General features: G+C 41.7%; 1 protein-coding gene across 7 annotated transcripts in view; it reads left to right on the top strand.

The window, feature by feature from the left end:
• Window positions 1–15,831, top strand: part of HHAT (hedgehog acyltransferase) — a 321,149-nt gene that overhangs the window by 156,254 nt on the left and 149,064 nt on the right. The window lies entirely within an intron of this gene.

Consider the following 15,831-nt stretch of genomic DNA (forward strand, 5'->3'; position numbering starts at 1 on the left):
CGTCTATTTGATTTCTAATGGTTCCTTCCAGCTTCAAGCTAGGTGTGTGTCTGTGCATTTGTGGGGCAAGGGGAAGTGGTGTGAACAATAGATCTGCTTCTGATTGTGGTTAGCACCATGGTCTAGATAATGTCCATAATACAAAGTGGAAGAAGTGATATTACTGGATGTATTTTTCCTTTCTAAATTAAGTCACCTATGGCCAGCGTCCTGAAGGAAGTTATTTTTTATCATATTTACTATACATCTCCAAATGTACTGCATTGTGAAAATTCATTTAGGGGATTAAAGACATTGTAACCAAAGTAGGATAATGTAAGTATGAATCAATTTCTATAATATAAATCGATTTCTATAGTAAAAGAATAAATCCATTTTTCCACAGAGCAAAAGCTGTGTTCAGAATGCTGTGAATTCACAATGTAGAAAAATATTAATTAAGCAAATCCCAGTAGCAAAATGGGATTGTGGCTGAATGGCAGGCTCATCTTTGAGGAGAGGGCTAATTTTTACTTATGTTTGCAAGACTCAGCATGAACTAGGTTATGTAAGAGGTCTGTGAATTTTAAAATTCTGATTTTCTACCTGTACATTATTCATTTGAGGGATGATAAACCCTATTATTAACCCAGGCCCGATTTCTCTCAAAGGAGAGAATGGAAAAGTGCTGGACTGCTCTGGGTCTCCTTTAATCTGGAACATTCCCACAGCCTTTCTGTGTATTTTATGACCCTGAAGAGTATAGTTAGTTCTTCCTTAGTTAATAGAACATTCTGCATTTTTACTTTGATGTTTCCTTGTGATTAGATTTAGATTATGCATTTCAAGTAGGAATACTATGTAAGAAATACTGCGTCCGTTTTAGGACATCATGTTTGGAAGCACACCATGTCCAACTATTCTTGTTAGTGACGCTAATTTTCATCATCTTGAAAGCATGTTGCTGATTCATCTACTGTATAGTTACCTTTTTTTTTCTTGCAACTAATAAGGATTCTGTGGGAAGTACTCTAAAACCAAGCAAATATCCTGCTCTTTTTCAGCATTCCCCCCTTGATTTAGCATTTTTTGGATGATCCTGCCCTGAGCCAGTCTTTGCTGATGGTTGCAAATGATTTTCCAGCTTTGGCACTTAGCATTCTACTATAAATAAGAGCCTTGCCCCCATTAAGAAACATCTGTTTATTATCCTTATGGTTTTACCACTTCCTATCTTTCAGAAGTTTACAATTCATCATTGTACTTTTAAGTTTTTAGTACTCAAGTTGCTCTAGTCTTAGCCAAGGGAAGTCCCATTAACCTGACTTGGACACACTCAAATCGTATTTGGGAAGGATACCTCATCTGTGTAGATCCTGCACTGCCAATGACTCTTCTCTCCTCCGTGATCCCTGAAGTGTCTATAGGTAAGTTCAGGGTCATAGCTGGCCATGTGAAAAGTACCACTAATAGGAGGTTTTTGGAGTTTCTTTGCTCCTCATTGAGCACAAGCTTGAACCTCAATATATTGCCTTATGTCAAGTGCCTACCAGGGGAAGGAGAAGAGAGTATATGAGGATGTGGATGAGGAAGGAGAAAGAACAATGAAGCCAAACCTCCCATGCCATGCAAGAATGGGCCCAAGACCTAATGGGAGTGAGAACATACCTGTGCTAGGACATGGGACACAGAGTCTCGGAATCCGACCACTCCAAGGCAGTCCTTCTCTCTGTGGGCTCAGTATCAGGCTCCGAAGACTTGCTCACCAGTTTGGCCTCATCCTTGCCATTACAGATGCTTAAGAACAAGGCCCATTTCATTTTGCCCTTGGGTGCTCCCAGCGGAACTGACATGTGGACCTCCTCCACCAGCAATGCTTTGGGTTCCAGGGCCACTTGGACCGGGGGATCTCAGACCATGCCCTGTGTCATCTTGTGTCTCTAGAGGACATTTGATAAGCTGTACTATTGTGGCTCAGTTTCCTTTAATGCTAAATGAGGGAATAGAATTCTGGTCTTTTAAGATCCTCTTCAGCTTCAAAATTCTTTCGTTCTGAAAATTGAGGTAGGAATTAATGTTCTCACATATTTGTCCTTACCCATCAACCCTACTTATTCTACTTTTGCATCAAGCAAAATAGGCACTTTGCATGGGTTATCTTCTTTAATGATTTTTTATCACCGCAAATTATCCCTAATGATAGAAATGTAATCAGGATGTTAATACATTTGCTAGCTATAACATAGAGATGTGTAGACACAAAGTATTCTCACAATAGGGGAAATGAATTTCTATAATAGCCTGTCAAAGACCATATTTCTAAGTTCTTCCTAGAACTACATTAAGTTAATGCTTACCCATAATGAAGCCACTCCACTCAGTTTTTCATTTCTTCTTCACTATTTTTGAAGGATTATTCTGCAGATGTTGAAAGTGCTAGTGACATCATTAATTATTAGAGCTTTTATCAAGATACTGGATGCTCTTCTAAGTACTCTAACCATTTGTGGCCCTGTGTTCTTATCTGCTAGACAATGGTAAGACCGGGTGTGTGTCTGTTTAGTGGACAGTCAGGGTCCATACCCAGACCTTCATGATGGGGCATGAACAGTGTTTCCTACAAAATCACACCCAACTACTGAGGTTATTAGTTATAGAGAATTTGCCCCCAGTATTTATGATTCATTTCTTATAGTACTTTGTCTGTAGTTTGTGTACTTAGAAAGTTAGGAACTTCTACAAAGTGAAAAGTCAAGGGCATTCAGCTTAGGAATCACTGTCTAAGGTCAAGCCTCTTGGTTGTCTTCCTGCTGGCTTTGGCCACAGGCAGACAAGTGTTCTCTCTCCCCCATGTCATTAAATCCTGCACGGGCTGCTAGCCTAAAGGAAGAGCTTGATTTGCTGATTATACTATAGTTTAAAAGCCTCTTCAGGTTTATTCCGCAAGGAGGGAAAAGTCTGCCTCTGGAGAATGTGAAAAAGAGGAATAATGAAGTCCCCAGTCTCTATTCACCTAAAGCCATATCGTTATTTTGAGTTATTTTCACTGGCCATTCTTCATACCTGTGGTGTAGCTTTTCAGATTTCACTCCTAGGAAGTGCCTATCTTGGTGCAGAGGGAACAGGGAGGTGAGAGAGGATGGAAGGGAATGAGCCTGCCATGCTGTATATCTGTATAGCTGGGGAATGGCTCGAGGGTTAGCTCAGATGGCAAAGCAGAAGGTTTGTGGGTAGATAGAGGGGCTCAGGACCAAGGGAGAGAAAAAGGGAATTACATAACTTTGAGGATGTGGTAAGGGAAGCCATGCCCAGAATTAGTTAATACTTAAAAAATAATGAAAATAACAAAGAGGGATTTTTAGCAATGGAAGAGGATAAGCATGGTTTCCTGGAGAGCCACATGGCATCTATTTTAGTTTTTTCCTGGGGTATCCAGTTGAAAGCAAGGATCAGGAGTGTTAGAAGGGAGGTTCATGGTGGTCGCCCCAGAGCACTGTCCTCTTCCACATTCATTTTGACAGGAAGGACTTGTGTCTCATTGTGCTAACGTTAGCGATAGATGGTGAGTGGATAGCGAATGGCCTGGAAAAGAGGTCCAGGGTTGCTGGAGAACCCGACAGAGGTACATAGTAGTTCATGATACAGAAGGGACACCTGTGAAGGTCATCTGGCTCTTCCTTTCTTTCTTCTGGGTGAATGCCCTCTCTGTCACAAATTCTTCTTCTCTTTCAAGTTGTCATCTTGAAAATGAGGCTTACCCTAACTATCCTGTTTAAAATGGTAGCCCACATCCCATTCATCTCCCTTATCCTGCTCTACTTTTCCTTCTTCCTCTAGTACTTATCATCCCCTAACATACTGTATGGTCTACTTACCGATACGTGTATTTTTTTTTATTGTTTCTTTCTGTGTTGGGATGGAAGCTCCATGTTTGTCTGTTTTATTCACTGGTGTATTCTGAGAACAAAAACAATGTGTGGCACATGGTGGATGTTCAGTTATTAATTGTTCAATGAATGAATGAAATGAGAAAGGTATAAAACATTCACAGATAGCAAATAAGCCAAAATGGGGTCTTTGAGGAATTCCATTATCAACTTCGGCATAAGAGAAAAAGGAAATTTCCATACCCAAAGTGGACAACAGAAGCAATGCTTTCCTGAATGGTTTATGATAAATTTTGTCAGCTGGAAAATCCTAAGTAATGGGTTTTCGATGAGTGCTTATTCTTTTAAGATTCAATCTCTTCAATAAAAGAAGTCATTATTTTAATATTATTCACTTTTGGTTCAACTGGATTTGAATGCTGTGTAGGTTATTTAAAATGTGATGGTTTTGCAAAAGGTTGTGTTATTGTTGGTGAATAGTTTTCTGCTGGCTTTGAGGAGATGAGTGGGAAGTAGGGAGATTAGCCAAGCAGAGGGCAGGGAGTGAAAGAGGAGAAGAAAATAAACCCCCGGGCAGGGCTAAACTGGGATTCTTTAGGAAGAATGACTGAAAAGTCACTCTGAGGGCCTGTCGGTTTAACTACATAATTGCTCTACGTAATTAAATACATAAATGTTGAGGAAACACCGATTAAAGCCCCCCTGAGAGAGAAGCAGTTCTAATTGGAATATCTTATTTTGTGCCCCGTGACTCACAGTGTTTTTAACCAGCCCCACGTCATTATTTTGTCTTTTAGCCTCCCCCAAGTGTTTTCTCAGTTTCTCTTGACCAGGGCCTCTTTCTGTAATGTTCTTTTTCTACTGCATAGCAACTGACATTCAGTGTAGTCTTGGCAACTATCAAGTCCTGTGTTCCCATTTCTTACACGGAGCTTATAAAGCTGAGATTGTAGGTCAGACTACCTACATGCTGCTTATCTATAAATCCAGGAAAACTGCCCATAACCATATGAAGCATAGCACACATCTTGAATGCGTGTCCTTAAAGAGGGGCTGAGCAGAAAGTTATGGATGCTCCTCCCATGTCACTTCCAAGTCTTTTTCCCCAGGAGTTTATGATGCCACTCTTGAGAGAAGAGTGTTACTTCGCTCACTGTTACTTCCAATTAGCTAAGTGGTCTTATCTATAGGGGGCATAGTCCTTAAAGATTTTTGTCCTAACATAGAACCTCTACTAACGACTGAGATATAGAAGGATGCAAAGAACATTATGAGTCCATTTTAGGAAAAACCGTAATCTACAAAAGTCCACTATGTATTTGAAATGCACTGTTTTGAGATCTGGTACCCAATACTGTGGCCCTGGAATCAGCCCAGGTTTGGCATCTGAGCTTTGCTCCCTGATGTCTGATGAAGGGGTCTGGACTCCAGGCACATAGGCCACAGGAGGTCTTCAAGTTATATTGGGCCTGAATAGACTGGTGGAACTAGTAATGGTTTAGGAGAGGGGAGAAGGAGAGACTTGTTAAAACCAGGGAGCACTCTGGCCCTTAATACATTTGAAAGAAAGAAAAGGCACCTCTGGGCATCTCACAGAAATTTCAGCCACCAGCAGGCACTCTGCCAGATATTAACGATCACAAGTTTAAATGAGTAAAAACATGTCTCTGCTGATGTCCTTGGACATCTCCATTTGGAGTTGAAACACTCTTTCACAGACTTCGTTCTCGGGAGAATTCTCTAGGGGAGGGCCCTGTGGATGTGAAAACTGATAGTCAAATATCAAGCTTAAGAATTTTCATATTCACCCAAGAGGTGGTATTATGACCAAATCAAATACCTCAGAAAATTTCCCAAGTTTGACATCCCTTCATGTCCTCAGGCAAAAATCCTTAATGAGACTCTTACTCAAAACTAATGTTCTCTCAAAGGGAATGAAACAAGGACTCACTGACCTGATGGTGGCATTACACTAGAAATTTAAATTGAGGTCTATGGCATTTAACCTGAGTGTCTTAATTTTTGTCAGGGGTAAACTCAGTAGTAGGGAAAGATTATGGCAAATTCATCTAATAAAAATATTCCATCATAGAGAATTTTACTTTCAACCTAGAAAAATACTTAAAATAAGAAATTACAAAACTAATTTTTTCACACCAAAAGGCAAAAATAACACATTGTAAAGAGCACCAGGCCCAAAAGAAAAAAAAAGTAGTGCTCCATATAGAAAAAATTGAAAACAGACATGTGTTTAAGCTTCTTCATTATGCAGTCATCTCATAAAACCTGCCCAAAGGCACCATTAAAACAAAACAAAACTTTTATTTATTTTGAGAGAGAGAGAGTGCACGCATGCAAGCACGGGAGGGGCAGAGAGAGAGAATCCCAAGCTCCACACTGTCAGCGTAGAGCCCGACGCGGGGCTCGATCTCATGAATCATGAGATCATGACCTGAGCTGAAATCAAGAGTCAGATGCTTAACCAGTTGAGCCATTCAGGCGCCCGAAAAGACACCATTTTTATGGGGTTAAATATAGTCCTTGATTGAAAGTGGGAGGAAATGGGAAGGAGCAGTGATTTCTTTATGTGCTGAGTCCTTTTGACCTTAGTCTGTGCTGGCTCAAGCCTGGTTCAGGTCAATCTCACCAGGACCACCACCATCCTCTAGAACTGGCCTCCCCACCCTACTCTCGTCTCTTCTTCCTCCTTACCTCAGGCAAGAGTGGCATCTTTCTGGAAGGCAAATCTCCATCCAGTCATTCCTTTGCTTAAAACTGTTTAATGGCTCTCTGGTGCCCTGAGGATAAACTATGAACTCCTGTGATAGACAAGCGTGTTCAGAGAGGCAGCATGGAGGTAGTGCTTACCACTGTGGGCTCTGAGCCTTGCCTCCTGGTTTAGGATGTTGCCTCGGCTACTTCCCAGCTGAGAACCCTTAGGCAAGTTATTTACATCTTAGGGCTTCGGCTGTCTCAACTGCAAAATGGAGAAGATGATGATGATAGTACCATCCTGACGGGGCTGTTGTGAGGATTAAATGAGTTCTGATACTAAACATTCACTACTAGCATGATTATTTATTTTCTGCTCTCCATTTGCTTCTGCCTCTATACCCTTGCCCTATGTCATACCAAAGTATTTGAGGATACCTTCCTTACCTCCTTTCTCTTAATGGGATATATCCTCTCCTTTTGTCTTTATTTATCTATCTATCTATTTATTTATTTATTTATTTATTAACATTCATTTTTGAGAGACAGAGCATGAGTGGGGGAGGGGCAGAGAGAGAGGGAGACACAGAATCTGAAGCAGGCTCCAGGCTCTGAGCTGTCAGCACAGAGCCCGATGCGGGGCTCAAACCCATGACCTGCGAGATCGTGACCTGAGCTGAAGTTGGACACTTAACCGACTGAGCCACCCAAGCACCACTCCTTTTATCTCTATTTCTTATAAATCGTTTCCTTTGCCTGGAATGTCCTCTCTCTCCTTCTCTCCCTCCCCGTCTCCTATCTATCTGTATCCTTTACATTCACTTAGTACATCCTCTGACGTCTTCCTCAGACATCAAAGTTCAGGTTGGGCTCCTTTATTCTGAGCAGCCTACCCAGATATCACTCTGTATTGTGCAAGCTCCCAGAACTCCTGTTCTTCCTTCTAGAATAGAAGGAAGTACATTAGGTCTTTCTTTATTCTCCTTACCCCTGTGAGAGACGGATTATATCTTAGTCATTGTTGCATACTCATTGTCTATTTACTGTTTGCTGATGAATGGATGGATAGATGGATGAAGGTCACTGAGACAAGGCAGTGTGATCTAGTGACAGGAAACCTCCCAAGGCAGTCCATTTGGTCATAATCACAATTGTGCTAAATCTACCTGGGCATACAATCACTCCGTCCTGTTTTCTGATCTGTTACTTGTCCATATTAAATTTATCTAGTTCCCAGTATTATTCCCTCCTCATACTGGTTTGTAGCCTCTAAGCTTGCTCCTCTTTGTCAGTCTCTCTTTACAGCAGGCACTTGAAGTTGAGAATGACCCTCTGGTGTGGTTTAGTGAGCACAAAGATACATTATTAATTCTTTTGTCCCTCTGCTAAAGCAGACACATGCTAGATTTGGTTTGTTTGTTTCTTTCATCTCACAATTGTGTTGATTCTGGAGCTCACTATCTACGATGACTGCAGTGTGTTTGGCCTGAGCAGCTGGAAGCACAGAGTTGCCTTCAACGGAAAGGGAAGGCTATGGGAGGGTAGATGCAAGGGGCCATCAGGACTTAAATTTTGGATGTGCCGAGTTTGAAATTTCTCTTAGACATCCAAGGGGAGATATTTAAGAAGGCAAGGAGATACATGGGTCTGGAGTACAGGAGAGAGGTCCAAATTGGAAATACTAACTTGGAGTTTTAAGCCTATAGATAGAGAGACTTGGTGGTGAGACCACAGGAATGAGCATATAGAGAAGAGGATCCAGGACTAAGGAGCCCTGACTCTCTGGCAGTGACAGTTTGGAATCAGCAAAAGCATCTGAGAAGGAGCAGCCAGTGAGGTCTGAGGATGTCCTGGGTGACTAAATGAAAATCCAGGAGGATAGTTACATAATAGATTACAAACTTAGAATGTTACCTATTACACATATTTATAGTGAGATAAATGCCTACTAAATGTTTAATATGCATATATCCTTATATAGGTATATAAGGAGACATTTATATAATGGATTGCATCTGGGGAAGTACCAGGAGTTAGAAGGCCTGGGTGCTGGGCTCAGTTCTGCTATTCTTAGTTCTTCAACTTCAGGCAAGTTAGACAGACTTTTTTGAGCATCGTATTTTACTCATCTGGAAAGTGGGATCTTAATCCTTGCCTTACTCTGAGTTATTGTGAGAATCAGTGGAAATAATAGATATGGATATGGTTTATTAGTTTATACTCTCTCTGTATCTATCTGTCTATATGCATATTCACAAGTGTGTATGTGTATACATACGTGTGTGTGTATATATATACACACACATCAATACATATATGGGACTCAAGCTATTTGGTATATTGTTAATGTCTACTGAGTCACTTAGGTTCTACCTATCGGTAGAACATACTCATTTTAGTGAGTTGCAAACAGCTTTATGAAAAATGGAGCAGAATAGAAAATATCACTGAATTGCTCAGAGTAAAAGTAAGTAAGGCTTCTTGAAACTTTTTGTTTCAGTTATACACCAGTAGAAGTTATCTGTTTCTATGTAACAATTATCTCCCAAACTTAGCAGTTTAAAACAACAAGCATCTATTATTTCTGGGGGTCAGGGGCTGCCGAGCTGGTCGGTTTGACTCAGGTTGAAGACAAGCTGGCCACCAGGGCTACAGTCACTGGGACCCGCTTCCAAGTCACTCCTGTGGCTGTTGGCAGGAGGCTCAGCTCCTGGCCCCATGGGTCTTTCTTAGTGTTGCTCATGACATCATAGTGGGCTTTCACCAGAGCACATCATCAGAGAAAGGGAACAAGACAGCATCCCCAACACGGAAGTCACAGTCTCTTTTATGACCTGTTTTCAACAATGACAGGTCACCACTTCTGCCAGATTTCACACAGACCAATCTTGGCATGATGGGGACCGCACCTAGGTGTGAATGCCAGGAGGTGAGGACCACTGAGGGCCATCTTGGAGCCTGGCTACCACAGTCTCTCTGTATTTGTGAATGCTGGCTTGAGATAGGAGCTACATTTTTTAATGTGGGTCATGTAGGAAAAATGTTTAAGAAACACTGCTCTACAGTGTCTAATCTTGGACACCATGGGGCAGAGGTGTCCATTAGCTGGCAGAAGCCTGTTTCAGCAGCTTTGTTATTGATACTCTTCTACTCCCACAGTTAATTACCACAGACTCTCAGACCATGAATATTAACACCAGTGAGTTTTACAATGAAACAGTACCACGGAAGTCTAAATGTGCTGCCTGGGACTGCTTATCCCTCAATAAAATGATCCTGCTCTAGTGTCCTTTCATAATTTGCCTGTCTGGTTTCTGTGGTTCTGTATCTTTGACCTTGTCTGGTCATTGGACAAGTCCATCTACTATCTGTAAGTTCCCACTTCAGATCTGTGACCGTGTATTATGCACAGCTGTGTGGCTTGACTCAAGAGTCTCGTAGTATATAGTACATAGGCTTCTGGTAGTAGTTATACTTGCTGCCTTTTTTTTCCTGCTTGTTTATTGCTCTGTGACTGTGGTCTAGGTAATGAGCTTGTGGAAAATTCTACCTGTAGGTAAATGGCTATACTGAAACCTTAATGTTTTGTGAAGGGGGGTTATTACATAAATAAAGGTGTACCCTACTTAAAGGAATCTTACAGAATAATTACCAACGTGATTTTTTATGTAATTTGATCTACCCTTCCCTGAAAAAGAAATGTTTTAGCTCTCCTAACTGGTATTTTTTGGTTTTGTTTTGTTTCGTTTTGTTTTGTTTAGAAGCATAAGTGACTGAGAAAGAACAAACTATCTTTGAGGTACTAACAGGCTCTAAGCAGGCTAGAAGGTTCTAGTTAAATAGTTAAGAGACCAGTAGAAAGCACAACACTAAGTAGAAACATATGGCCACTGGCTTTTAACTTCAAACTGTGGGAGTTTCAAAATGGAGTCGTTTCTTGGGGATGAAGTGGATGCTACCAATTTATTGGAAGCCTCGTGGCTTGGTGTTTATTGTTTGTGCCTCAGCTCATACTTGTCAGCCCTGCAGCCTTAGGTCTTTTCTGACTAGTGAAGACCTTGGTGACAGAGGGCTCTTCCTCATCTGCCGGTCACAGGGGATAAAGGGAGGACTGTCACTCAGCAGGCTCCCGGGGATAGAGGCCCTTTTATTCTCCAAGAGATGCTCTCATAGCATGCTGAGCTTACTGTGGTTTTTAAATTTATGTATCAGTTGTCTCCCTAAGCTGGAAGCTCATGCAAAGCAGAAACTGTAGGCAGCACCTGACAGAATGTGGCCCATGGTAAATATGATACATATTTGTTGAGGAGAGGAGGAAATTAAATTCTTTATTATGTTTATGTTTATGTTCAGAAGAACGAGGTGTAGTACTTGTAGTAGCATCAGTGTTCCTATTAAAGGTAATTTATTTTGATTTTTCTTAAAATTTGTCAACTTTAAAATGTCGGAGATTATTTACGATGTAATTCCTGTGTTTTTGAAATAAGATCTCTTTTGCCTTTGAAGGCCGTCTCATTTTTGGTAACACCCAAAGGGAGAGGGGTTTAATTTTTATGACACAGGTGCTAACCACTGACAAGAGCCCGAGTGAGCGGTTTAAGGACTACTGAACTTCAGAACTTTGAAGATCCCCTTAGGTCCCAACCTGTACACATCCCTGCAGGCTAGATTCCCGATAGACCAAGCTGCACTGTCAGTCCGCTGCAGAAAATATGTCTTCTTCCCTGTCCAGAATGCTGTCTGAACAAGGATCCTCTGGTGAGGTTGCTCCAGGGTTGGCCTCTTGATCTGGCTTTTGTATTATAACTATGAAGAACAAAAGCAAGTGTTTCCGTGGTGGTTTATGAGAAGCCACGAGTTTGTGTGTGTGTGTAAGCTCTCTGCCTTGCAGTCTCTTGACTTGACTTTGCTGGCTCTGCTGTGCTGATCAGACTTATGCATTATGTCCTGTTCAGTCCTGGTGAGAGCATTTGTGTCCTGTTGCTTCAAGCCTTGAGCCTTGTATGGTGACACAGCCCCACAGAACTCCATCCCCATCTGTGTCCCTGCGGTCTCTGCTCCTGCATTGTGCTCCTGCATTGTGATAGGGGTTATTCTCCCATTGACAGATTGTTGCTCTATGACCTCCTTTATTTTGTTCTTCTGGATTTCAGTAAAGAGAGCTTGAAGGAAAGATAGTCATATTCATTTTGATTAGCTAGTGTCCTTTAGGTGAAAGAGATGCCCAAGGAGAGACTAAGAAGTTTTGCTAGCAATTAGTGTAGGAGAGGCTGCAGACGTTTGGAGACGTGGTGTTTTAAACTCTGGAATCTGATTATATCCTAGACAGTCAAGTAGAAGGTAAATACAAAAGGGCATTCTTATCAAGGCTCCGGTATATAATGGGTGTGAAAATTAAACTGAGGAGGGAAAGGCTATAATTTAGTGAGAATGATGCTAATACTGAATTTATTTTAAAATGTATTATTAAGTATCAGTTAAAAATTTTTATTTTAATGTTTATTTTTGAGAGAGAGAGACATAGCACGAGCAGGAGAGGGGCAGAGAGAGAGGGAGACAGAGGGAGACACAGAATTGGAAACAGGCTCCAGGCTCTGAGCTGTCAGCACAGAGCCCAACGCGGGGCTCAAACTCACGAACCGCAAGATCGTGACCTGAGCCAAAGTCAGACACCCAACCGACTGAGCCACCCAGGCGCCCTGTTAAGTATCACTTTTAGATATAATGATCATTATTTTTGAATTCCATTATAGTAAAGAATTTTTTGTTTCCCTGTAAAAAAGGAGGAAAAACCTGTGTACCTCACCCCTGTTAAAAACACATTTGAATCTTGTTTCTGTCTTTTCAAACTAGTTGGCCTTGGATTAGTGACAGTGGAAGAACCAAATGTTCGACTCTCCCAAGAGGCAAAACTAGGTCCTTGATATGATCATGTGATGGCAGTTTTCCCAGCTGTAGTGGGCAGCTTCATCAAACTCTGTATCATGAAGGATCTTCATTGTAACGTGTACTCACAAGAGCAAAGCTGAGCGTTGGAATGAAATTTTAATAACATGACTGACTGGAAACATATCTGTTTCCAACCTTGGGCCACATTCTGTCAGAGAAGAAATTATCAACCTTTAAGATTGTGTAAGCATTTGCTTTGTGTTACATTTTTGAGACCTGGTGGCATTATTTTGGGTAAGCGTTCACTTGTTTAATTGCCCAGTTCCTAAGCCCCAACTTTTTGATGCCTGACCTACTTGGTTGTGGTTCCTGAAGCATTGGGTATCTTGGGCCCAGTTTACTTTATCATTTGGAGCTGAGGCCCATGTCTCTATACAGTCTTTCCTGAGGGGGGAATGAAAGGCACAAGTCAGTTATTACTCTCTATTTGGGGATAACTGAGTAGCTGTGTTGTCAGAGGCAGCAGGGGGCGGGGCAGGATCAGCAGGACCCTATCAGTAGTGCCATCAGAGATACGGAGTTTTCTCCTTCTGTGTTGCTGTTCCGGCTGCCCCTTAGGGGCATCACTGTTGCAAGTGCCATCCGGAAGAAAGAAGAGCACATCTGTTACCATCTCCTGCGGCTCTGGAATCAGCTCCCCTGCATCTCAGTAACACTTTATGTTCCAACCTGAGTGATGTTCTGTGGGAGTCACTGCCAGTTGGCTTCCAGTGGGAGGAGTCTAAGCATTATCCATTTTTCTCTCACGATAGCTCTGCTTCCTATTCTGTTAAAATTCTTGCCTCCATGAAGTCTTCTGCCATCTGCACCCATCACCTATCCCAGTGGAAGATTTCTCTCCAGATAAACAAAACACAACCTCGTTTGTCTTATCCCTTTGCGGCTATTACCCTTCCCCCTCCTCTTCAGAACCAAAGTCATTGCATGAGTTATTTATATGCCACTGTCTCTGCTTCCTCTCCTTTTATTCACTCTGCTCTTGGCTCTGGTCTGGCTTCCATTTCCACCACTCAATGAGACTACACAATTGTCAAAGCTGCCAGTGACCTCCATGTTGACAGGGATGTCCAGGAGACATTTTTACATGAAGACACGGAAAGCTAGATAAACTTAGACTCTTACCTCATAGTGGGCACAAAAATTAACTTAAAATAGAATAAAGGCTGAAATGCAAGAGCTTCGCTTAAAACTTTTAGGAGAAAACATAGGAGAAAAATCTTCAGGACCATGGATTAGGCAAAGCTGTCTTACATAATGATACCAAATACATGGTCCATGATACAAAAAAAAATGACAATGTGGATCTTTAAAAATTCAAAACTTTTGTGCTTCAAAAGATACTTTTAAGAAAATAAGAAGACAAGCCACAGACTGAGAGAAGCGTTTTCAAATCACCCATCAGATACAGGAGTTGCTTCTGGAATATACACAAGGGTGGGGACTTAGCTGTTGCATCCTAGACATCTCTTACAGTGTCTGACATCTAGGAGGTGCTTGATAAATGTTTGCTGGATGAATGAATGCAGAGAGCATTGATGCAGTTTAGAAAAGAGTCTTTAGGGACTTCATAAAGTCTGAGGAGGAAAGAAAATAATCTTGAGCATTTGTAGGTTTATTATGAACCACTTGTACCCACTACGCTTGTTCCTTTTTTTGTGCCATAGGTATTATTTTCTCTGTGCCACAGTTAAAACAACTGTGATGTGGAGCAGTGATTTTTTTTTTTTTTTTGTTCATGGTCAAGTACTATTAAATGAGATAGCTGGAGCACAGACCTAAATTCCACGTATTGGGAGATGTGGTTTCTCCTGTAAAGCTCTTCACTCTTGAGCCCTTTATACCTGAAACTGGCACCTTCTCTCCTTTTCTTTCTCCAGTACTCTGAAATGCCCAGATGACCTGGCTTTTGGGCTACTTTCCCAGAATTTTCTGGCTAATAAATGATCTGATGGCAGACACACTTGTCTGGTGGAGCGAAGAGCATGTCCTGTGAAACCCGACACCATTTTGTACATGTTTGCTTTTTAGAATTTGTCCTCATGGGCTACAGTTCTCACTTTCTACTTTCCCGTCAGAAATAGAAAGTTCTCACTTTCTATTTCACCAAATGGGGTCTTTCTGGCCTAAGTTCACTTTCCCTTTTCCTGCTCCCCCCAGCATCGCTTTTTTAAAAAAGCTTTTATTCAAATTCCTGTTAGTCAACATGCAGTGTAATAGTAGTTTCAGGTGTACAATATAGACATTGAACAGTTCCTTACATCGCCCAGTGCTCATCACAGTAAGTGCCTCCTTAATCCCCATCACCTATTTCACTGCCCCCCTCCTCTCTGGTTTGTTCTCTATGGTTAAGAGTCTGTTTCTTGGTTTGCCTCCCTCCCTCCCCCTCCCCGTTTGCTTATTGGTTTGGCTTTTTAAATTCCACATATGAATGAGATCATATGGTATTTATTTTCCCTGATTTATTTCACTTACCATAAGACACTCTAGCTATATCCGTGTCATTGCAAAAGGCAAGACTTGATTATTTTTTATGGCTTAGTAATATTCCATAGTATGCGTACATGCATGCATAGGTCCACACACCACATCTTCCTTTTCTATTCATCAAATGCTGGACACTTGGGCTGTTCCCATAATTTGGTTATTATAGATAACACCCAGCATCACTATTTATTGTTGACTTTCAGCAGGCTCTGAATCTCAAATTGATATGCAGGTTAGGTCCAGACAGGACCAGATGGTGGAAGGAACGTGAGAGAGTGAGGGCTCCTGCAGAGGCATCCTGCAGGCTTTGTATTCGCATGACTTTCACAGCCGGGATGGACGTGGTATGACATGGTGCCCGTTATTATGTGCTGTCATCAGGAGGCCTGTTGCCAGTACTGTCTGGGACGTCCCCTGAAAATAAAGATGCCAGTTGAGACTGGGAGGAGGGCTGTGTTGTGATGTTGAATGATGAAGTAGGGTCTCGGGGACTGTTAGTCTTGGCTCTGCTGCTGGTTGTGGAACTGTGTGAGGATTACCTCATCTTTTTTATCCTGTTTCCCACTCTGGCAAGTGAGGAGGTCAGCTTAGGTAGACTTTAAGGTCTTTTCCGTTCTTTGAATTTAAGTTAGGTAGCCTGGCCAGAACTGGTCAGGACTCCTTGAGTCTGGGTATAAACTTTATTTTCCTAGTGATTTGGTTTTTACTTCCAACCAAGTCAGTTTCACACTTCTAGGCAGGAATGTGAGAGAGCTAAACTCTGGCCGCCAACTAGTGGGATGAACACGTCTGGAGATGAGAAGCTGTGAGGTCTGTGGGT

This window comes from Herpailurus yagouaroundi, unplaced genomic scaffold (assembly GCF_014898765.1).
Source record: "Herpailurus yagouaroundi ecotype Mexico unplaced genomic scaffold, PumYag 195, whole genome shotgun sequence".
NCBI lineage: Eukaryota > Metazoa > Chordata > Mammalia > Carnivora > Felidae > Herpailurus > Herpailurus yagouaroundi.